Raw genomic sequence first — 9813 nt, forward strand, 5'->3', positions numbered from 1 at the left:
TGCCATTAGCAGACACGCAAAGCCTTCAGCACAACAGTCCCATGCTGGCTGGGTGTTGAAATGCAGGATTTGATGGCTATGAGGAGTCATAAGGTAATGAGGAATTATTAGCCCAATTAGTTGTTTGGCACTAAGAGGATTACACTTAATCGTATCAAATGTCTCATGCACTTACCACTTTGTTTGGCAACGGTTTCAAAAGGAACAACTCAGCGGCTGTAGATGAAATGATTTCATTAATTTGTGATTTAGTTTCTATGTTGTGTTTGAGCTAACTGCCACAGTCTAAACCATGGCCTACTCGTGTCTCTCCAGTGTTTGTCCGATCGATGCATCACTGCGAGGTCAACCGAGGTCTGACCACAAACAAAGCCTGGCTAACACAGAAGTGATACTTGTTTGTCACCTAAGTCAGGTGATTAATGCAGATCACGGCTTCATTAAGACGCGCGTGTTGACAGTAAGAGCATTACAGCAGATTAATGGGTTTGGCCATCTGTTCCCACACTGAGGTGATTTTAATTAATGGTAAGAATATTGTTAATCTTGCCTGGACAGTCAACATCACTGTAATCACAATGGCGGTCAGAAATCATCCATCTTTTTTTTAGTTCATTTGACGGGGCCATTTGAAGATTTTGTCACCAAAAACCACTTCATAAGGCACCGCGTAGTAGGTGGAAGGCAGGGAAAGCATTTGGTGTCACAGGGTGCAGTAATTCTGGCATATGCCACTGGGAACAAATGTCTCAAAGGCCCGCCTTTTGGATAACAGCCACCATGTCAGCCAACTGATGGAAAAATTGTTCCCATCCCCCCACGATGTTCATACATTCAACGATCCCAGTTCTCACTTAAATACTTTGGGATACAGATAAATTCCAAAAAAAAAAAAGATTTATAAGGATGCTATATTGAATGCCTATTTTCCTCAGTCTCACTGAGTTCACTCTGTGGGGATGTCAAGATATCACAGAAGGATAGTAGTCAACAGGTGAACTAGGAACATTAGTTTTACAGTATTTGGGATATTTTGTTTGTCTGAGTTCATTTTGTCATGAAAATGATGTTGGTACATAAATCATAAACGTGCAAAACTATGCACAAAACACAAAATGGCACAGCAGCAGGGAGAGGCACATGCAGGTTTCTAGATGGTGTCTACAAAATACTAAATAGCAAATGAGCATGAGGCACAAACAAGATATTATGCATAAATCTAAAACAAAACACAGAACAAAAACACTTATCAGCTTCGTTTCCACCGTTACCAGAGACTGCTGTGTCACAAGTTACGCCGGCTCCTTTGAAGTAACCCTAGGTGCTGCGTGCTGTTAAAGATACAGCTTGTGTTATATTTTCAACATGAAAGCATTTCACTAATCTCAGGTCATTCCATTTGCATCGATGCCCTGCTGCTAAACACCTCACCGGGTTCTTTTGATGATAATACAGCGCTAAAGAGAGATAGACTTGTGCTCGGGAGACAGCGTTCATTAAATTTAGATAGGCACAGACTGTTTTGCCACGGCTGGAGACTCATCCAACCATCTTGGAGCCAGAAGCCCTTATCAGTTTCCTCATCTCACTTTAACCTTAGGTGCTCCAATAAACTGGAGGTATACATGTCAGTGGCCTGGCCGTGAGGGTCATGTGGCTGGTTTAATCTCCACCATTTGGACTGTCTGAAAGGCAGATAAAACAAGATTATCCTGTGCTTGGTATTGGCCCTCGGTGAGACGAGAGGGTGGTAACATGCTGCATGCAGCAGCTGTGAAGGTGCCAAATGCTCAGACTGGCTAGTGGTCCCTGTTGCTTTTGGCACCTCCCGGGGCGTTACAGGCATAGATAGCCCCCACCAACCACAGCTCATCCTCACAGCTCTCCAACTGATTACAACTGGCCAAATGTTTAACATACTGTCCCTAATCACACCTCACATTCTGTCACAATATGCTCCTAAATAGCTTTAAGGGCCATAATAAAACGCACAGGTAGCCTTGATGTTACCGGGTCTAATTGCTTTTTCTTCCTGTTTGTTGTTCGTTTCCTTCTCTTGCCTCTGCTTTGTAACTAACGCATTTAGATCATTTCAGGAGGGATGAAATCTCTTTTGCACAGCATCGACTGAATGTAGGACATGTGAGGGGCAACTTAAAAGGATGTATCTGTAAAACAAAGATCCATTATGTAAATACATGCACAACATAAGAAAATCATGAAAATTCCTTACTATTTTATGATCAAATTAATTAGTCTATTAGGAGCAAGCATGAATAATAAAAGGGTTTCCCTGTAATACGATCTCAGTGGACTCTACATGTTTTTAAACAAATCCAGAACATTAATATTGATGCCGTGCAAACATGTTTCGAGGATTTTCTTTTTCTTCCATGTCGGCCACAAAAGACTGAGTCTATTAAGAAATTTGGAAAGACAGATTTTGTTGTTTAAATCTCTTAAAAGCCGAGGCAGATCAAAAGAGGCATTAGTATTCAGAGACAAACCATGTTTGGCTGAGGTTCCTCTACCCCCACTCAACTCCGACCATTCCCCACTGTGCAACTAATGCCCGCTGCCTCAAAACGATTGGAACAACAGTTGCTAGCTGCACTTCATTATGCATAAGCATTTTGGAATAGGCTTTGACCATATGTATAAACAGGTATGCTACTGTGGTCCAAAATAATATTTGATAGCCTACTATAATTTAAGCTCTGAGTTGAAAAAAAGGATATCTGAAATCCACCGTTAAGAAGATACCTGCTAAAGAATCTGGATAACAAACAAAGCAAAAACAGGTTTTGGAATTGAGGCAAGTCATTTCAAAATGGGGAGTCGACCCAAAAGGTTTGGATTAAAACCATGGATGAGAGTGCCATCTACAGGTTGAAACTTTGCCATGTTAACATCAGATGACTTGCATGCAACAACAAACCCTGTGCACTTTTTGGCAAAATCTCTCTTGCTCACTAACAAATGATAAATCCATATTCAAAGCGCCTGTGTGAGGGAACACGTAGTCCTGACAGAGGTTCTAGCAGGCTAATTAGAGGAGAGATTAGCAACCTCCTGAATATTGCAGCAAACACTTGGATTCTAGTAGAAAACAGCTCCCCTTCCTCTCAGTGGGAAGTATAGTGTGGTGTGCGCTTTATACTTTATGTTGGTCCAGGATCCACCATGCAGTTTCAGTCCAATTATTATGACTTCTTCACATTTCATGCTTCATATTGAATTTTACCGCCTTGAGCGGGCCCCAAAAGATCAGCAGGCCCTGCATATTAACCTCCGGTGGTATTCTGTGGGGTGATGATTGCAGGAACATATTTGACTTGACATATCCCTATCCAACTTTCACTTTGATTTTCATTTTCCGCATCACCGCTGAACTGGTCATTGTAGATAATACAGCAAGCGGGCGGGGATCCCCTTGTTTCAGTGTGTCTGGAAGCGAGGAAGAACACACTTGCATTCCATATTACCATGACTTGTTGGCTGTAGCTATATCAGGTGAGGCAAATAAGAATTTACTTGGTAGTCCAGGCTCTGAATAAATTTGATTCTCTCCTGGACGGTTATATTATTCAAAGCAGGGAAGATTAAGTATAGCCTCCTTGCTTGCTTGTGTGTGTGTGTGTGTAGTGTGTGTGTGCGTGTGTGTGCAAGTAAAATGTAGTGTGAGTACATTCATATGTGCCTCTCTCTCTCTCTCTCTCTGTGAGAGAGTGTGTGTGTGTGTGTGTGTGTGTGTGTGTGTGTGTGTGTGTGTGTGTGTGTGTGTGTGTGTCAATGCTAATTTGTACTCTTTCAAGGACCAGGTCCCTCTTCTCCTCTCCTCCTTGAATATATTTTTTACATCTCTATATTGCCATCCTAGAATGTCTCCTCCTCGAAGCAATTTCCTCTCAGCCATTATCTGATGGGGTGAGAACTGTCTCCCATTGGCAGGTGCGGATGACACTTTGGGCTGGGCAGGAGCTGGCTGTTAAACGTGGGACTGGCTCCTTACCAAGCTCCAGTCTGCTTGGTCCTTACAGCCCCCACAGGGCTGGCCACTGGGGGCGGACTGTTGGGCCAACTGGCCGCTGAGGGGTGTAATCACTCCCTCTGACATATTTGGCACAAGCTATCTATTTGCTCCACAACAGAGAGACTTGTGCGAACGAGCGTCTTGCTTAATCCCGTTAAGGCCAGGAGATGGCAATATTGAGGTGGGAGATAAACAGTGGAAAACCCTCCAAACCTGTAATGGTTCATTTCATATAAGCAGGCTAAAGAAAGCGAGGAAAGATTAAAGACGAGCCCATTTATTGAAAACCTTGTGAAATAACCTAATCCAATTCTACAGAACAGTAGAATATCCCAGTTTGTATTAGATGGTATTTTGTTCAGCTTGTGGATAAAATGGCTTGTTAGCAGTTACTCTGTTCACAAGGAGAACACAATAACAGAAAATGCAATATAAAATAAAATGTGATACCATAACACCAAAACAAAGGGACAAAAATGACCATAATAAGTAAGCATGGCACTTTAAAAGCTTCATAAATATAATATAAAGCTAGCTGCAGGGCTATTACATTTAATTGAATTACATTTAACAGTGGGTGGACACACACAGAGCGCATATTAAGGGTGTATATTCAAAGACAAGGATTGAAATGGTTAAAGACTGAGAACAGGGACTACACTCCTTAAGCTTTCTGCCTTTACTAAAAAGAGTTTAGAATTAGGAATACAAAATTGCAACAAAGGCACTGACGAGGATGCCTACAGTGTATAGTGTGAGTGTGAGTGTGTGTGTGTTTGTGTGTGTGTGTGTGTGTGTGTGTGTGTGTGTGTGTGTGTGTGTGTGTGTGTGTGTGTGTGTGTGTGTGTGTGTGTGTTTGTGGCACAAGTGCATGAGTGGAGCAGAGAGATAGATTAATGTTGAGGGGCTTCAGCTTTGAGGATGTTTTGTTTCCCCACTGTGTGCGGAGGGCAGAGGGGAGTTAAGGGATTCCAATCTGGTCGCCGAGTCCTGCGGTGCGAAGAATGTTTGGAGTGTGCTTGGTGATAGCGGACTCCATTACGGGGCTGAGTCTCAGGGTAGCCTGCCATTGTGCCGGCAAGCGAGGAGGTTAATCAGATCCCCGCTCCATTATGAATGCTTGCTATTTCTAAAGGGCTCTATGAATAGAATACTGTAAGCTCTCGTAAAAATGAATCCGGGCCTCTGTGCTTTTAGAGAACAAGGCCTGATAAAAGAACAGTGTTTGGTGTACTTTTGAAGAGATTCTCCAGAGCAAAACCAAATGAGTGTTTTGTGGGGGGCCTAGTTATTAATTATCTGAGATTAAGAAAGGATGTTCACCATGTCTGCTCTATTTGCTGGTAAAGGAAGATTATCTTAATTAATTATTTTTAAAGTATTAACTCATTTCATATTGTGAGTCTACGATGAAGCCTGCTTGCACAAACTGGCTACTATATGTCATCCGTCTCTCCCAATTAAACCAGGACACATTGCTTGGCACACTTTTTAGGCTCTCACTTGTTTCAGATGATAACTATATTTTTAGTTGCATTTTTCCTTTCTATGTCTCATAGTAGCTCAGTTAATAGCTTATCGATTACCTGTGTTGGTAGCAGGACCTTGGGATGAACCCTAACAAGGGCATATGTCCCTACAAACATGAACAAGCGCATATGGTTTTGCGATGTTATTGGCCATGGTTGTGTTTTTTTTTTCTTAGGCTGCTTTGAGCCAAACTTGACGAAAAAACATCATTGAAGGAAAGGCTCCTGGACACTGACAAGCCTCCACTCAAACACTGGGCTGTAAATCTTTTAGATTAGGAAGCCGGTTGAATGGTGCTGCTTGTCTGAGGGTCCTGCAGATTTATGACAGTGTGCATGATATCCTGTATGCTAATCATGTGAAGGTTCACACCACTGATGATCACCTTGATGGTGCAAATAAATTACATGTCTGCCTTGCCAAGTGTTTTGTTGCTTTCACCACTCCGTTCATTTGATTTCTTTTTCATAATCCCTCTTGTCTTTTTTTTGTCATTTTCATTTGTCTGGTAAACAGCACTGTAAAATACAATACTGAAGAGTGCACTATAAATAGAAAGGCATCATCAGGGCTGCAATTACATGATGTGTTTTTGGGGTTGAAAATATTAACTTTGAATCACGATCCAACTCCAACTCACAATGTTACATGTCTGAGTCGGCGAGTGAGAGAAGAGGACGGTAAGACAGGAGGACTTCTGGGAATGATGCAAACTGGAGATTCAGCAGACTGCCACCAGGATGACATACACTAACTGTGATTTAGAGGGGCAATAAACGTCCGCCTAATAGGACAGTTCACATTTCACACAATTTGTAGAAAATCTAATTTCTTTGTGAAGGCACACAAGCTAACATTCATCCAAGCTTTAGCAGAACAACAGAGCACTTATATGGGAGGAAATGTGTGAACAGGCTAGGCAGTCCTATTCCCAGAAAAGAGGTTTTTAAGTACTGAAGATGAAGTGAGATGGAAAATCTCATTTCCATAACAGAACAAGAGAAAACAGTCTGGCAGAAGGTGTTTTTTCTTTTTTTTTTCTGTTGTATTGTCAGAGCAATCATGGTCGAGCCACAGCCAGGGCAGCAGAATAAAAGGAGAGGGGGATGGGAGCGGGTAAGGGTTGGGGTGGAGAAGGAATGGGGCGGGGGGGGGGGCTGTTTTCCAAAACACATACAAAATGAACTTCAAAAATCTCATGCTTGCACACACACATACACACACACAAACAAACACGGGCACACACACACACACACACATACACAGACACGTGCACAGCAGTGGATACACATAGATGCAGGGATGCACCAACAGTGCTTAGTCTCAGAGGAGCAGACACTGAGCACATTATGCAAACAGAGGCTTTGTGTGTGCGGCGCTGAACGTGCCTGTGTGTTGGAGAGAGAAATTAGACTGATTAAAAATCAGGGGGAAAAAATCACAAACTGTTAGATGGATCTCCTAGGGGCTAATTAGCATGTGGAAACTTCTGCCAGAAAACACACTGTTTAACAAATCTGGAAATGTAGGTGTATTCGTGATTTGTTTTCCGAAATCTATTTCAAACGTCGGGAAATGTTTACACTTGAAAGGCAATCCCTCGCTGCATTAGAGCAATGGAAATGTGCAATCCCGGATCTGAGCGTGTGATGCAAGGCTCCCTGCGTTCCTCTGGGGTATGAGTTATGAGAGTAGTACTGTAGTACGGAGTGAAGTGGAGAGTTTGGACAAAGAGCAGAGGTCAGTCAGTCTGCAAGAATGAGATCAACTTTCACGTTGAATCCCAGGTAACAGCAGTAGAGTACATGTCTGTGCTGCAGTTGCAGGAAATGAACTATTGTTAGCGTTTCCATTGTTACTTATGTAACAGAACGACTGGAGGAGCCTGCAGGAGCAAAATTGAAATGACCCTCACAAAACGCGATAAATATTTAATTCGAGCCTAAGAATAGACAATCCCAGATTGTTTTGTCCTTGACTATAGGTTGAGCCCTGAAGATATTAGTTCAAGGGAGAGAACAATAACCAACACACGAGTGAATCTCATAATGGGGAAATCTGAACAATTCCCTGCTCTTCAAATCTATCATTTATACACTTTTGATTTTTAATGCACCTGCTATGAGCACAGTCATCCAGCCCATATGAATATATTCATCAACGCACAGAGACAGCGAACGGAGGGAGATCTGTTTTATGTTTTTGAGTACAGGCGGAAAATCTAGTTTAATATTTAAACTTCTTTCCTACAGTCGGGGAGCTTTCAGTATACTGCTCAGTGCAGCTTGTCAGTTTGTCCTTGTACTCTTCATGTTAATAGAGCAATGGTGCCCGGTAGGGTGAATAGCCATGACACAACATCAATTTGCACAGACATACACAAAGCGCGGATGAGAAGGGAGAACGACTTCCATACATAATGCATTCGAATCCCATTTCATTTATCGAGTCTTTTAGACAAGAAGTGGAATGCATGCTTGATAGGATTTATAATATTGGTTTAATCATGCTTTACTGCAACAGATTCGGTGTGTAGCTCCTACTCCAGTGACCCCGGCTATAGTTCGAGAGATGGGTCTACACAGCAGCATGGATGAAAGAATAAAAAAAAGTATACTATACCATATGTTTTAGAAGGCTTTTTGATTCTCTGGTGCTGTAGTTGGAAGACGTAGTTTGTATTTCTAGAGTAAAATCGGAAGTTTGCAGAGTGATTTCATTTGCTGCCCTAATCTTTGCTGGGAGCTGGTGTCTCTGGTTAACGCTGTGTATAGTATGGCCAGCAGGGCACACACTGAGCTACGGAAACAGCCAAGAGCAATCCAGCGGGTCAGCGAAGCACACCTGTGCCTAATTAACCTTTGTGTGTGTCTGCGCCTGAGTGTGTGAGACGGGCGCCAAGAGACGTCTGAAGACCAGATCGGAGACATATGCCAGTACACGAAGCTGCTTCTGAGAAATGTTAGACTTAACCACACACAAGGGCAACTTAGTTAAAAACAACTGAATTCACTCAAGTAGAAGAGCTTTGATTTAAACATCAATAGCTTGGGCAATCTAATGCAGTCATTTATATATATATACAGCAATTAAATATTCAACTGGAGCCTACGGGACAAGCTGTTTTATTGATTGGATGAGAGGGGGTAAAGCTCCAGAGAAGAAAGAAAGTGACAGGAGGATATGAATCAAAACACCTCATCCTAACGTGACCCAAATGTACCACCACACACCTCTCCTCAGTGAATGTGCCACACCTCAATGGAAGCTGTCCCCAGTGCACCCCCCATGCCTGCCACCAGGAAACCCAACCGAAGAGCCGAAGTCTTCAAATATTAAAAACCCAGCGAGTGCTAAAAAACAATCTCGCAGATAATATTCTGCGCTTGACTGGAAGTAAAAGACAGTGACAGGTTGACAGGAGTACAGCATAAAAGTAAATTATTGCACATGCCCTCTGGCTTGTACATACTGTCTGTTTCACAGATATTCACCCAGGTCTGCGTGTCCTGGAGGCACAGCCCTCCGGTCTTTACAAATCCCCACACAACAATCCCCCAACACGAACCCATGCTTTACATTTGTAAAATATGAACAAGTCTTGTACTCTATGAAGTTCCTCCAAAAATACCCTATTACTGAGATATAGACAAGTTGAGCTTTGTCACTGGTTTTATATTTTTGATATATTTGACACAGACTCCCAGCAAATAGGATAACACTTTACAATAAGGGTACATTTATTAACTGATAGTTAATGCTTACTTAATGCTATTAATGGTTAGTTAATGCGTATTAAGCATAAACAAACTGTTAATGTTTTGTCATTAACGGTTAATTCATGTTTGTTTAAGCATGAACTATGCTCAGTTAGCTAATGCTTAGTTAAGCATTTAATAAGCATAACTTTGAGTTCATGATTGGTTAATTCTAATTAAGCATTACCTAAGCAGTTATTAATGCTTAGTTAATGCTCAGCTACTGCATATTAAGCATTAACTCACAGTTAATTGATGTACCCTTATTGTAAAGTGTTACCGCAAATAGCTTTAAATGATCACTGTTAAATAATTGTTGACGAGGTCACATAAGGCTCTCTTTAAACATGACTCACCTACCTTCACAATGTTCTTGATGCATTGTGTCCAAACAGCTTTGTGAAGAAAAGCACAAAGCTTTGAGTTCACTATTCAATTTTTCCATTTCAGATTTAACAGTGCACAGCATTTCTCTTCACACAGTGAGTGTCC

The sequence above is a fragment of the Ammodytes marinus genome, assembly GCF_949987685.1.
Source record: "Ammodytes marinus genome assembly, chromosome: 12".
Lineage (NCBI taxonomy): Eukaryota > Metazoa > Chordata > Actinopteri > Uranoscopiformes > Ammodytidae > Ammodytes > Ammodytes marinus.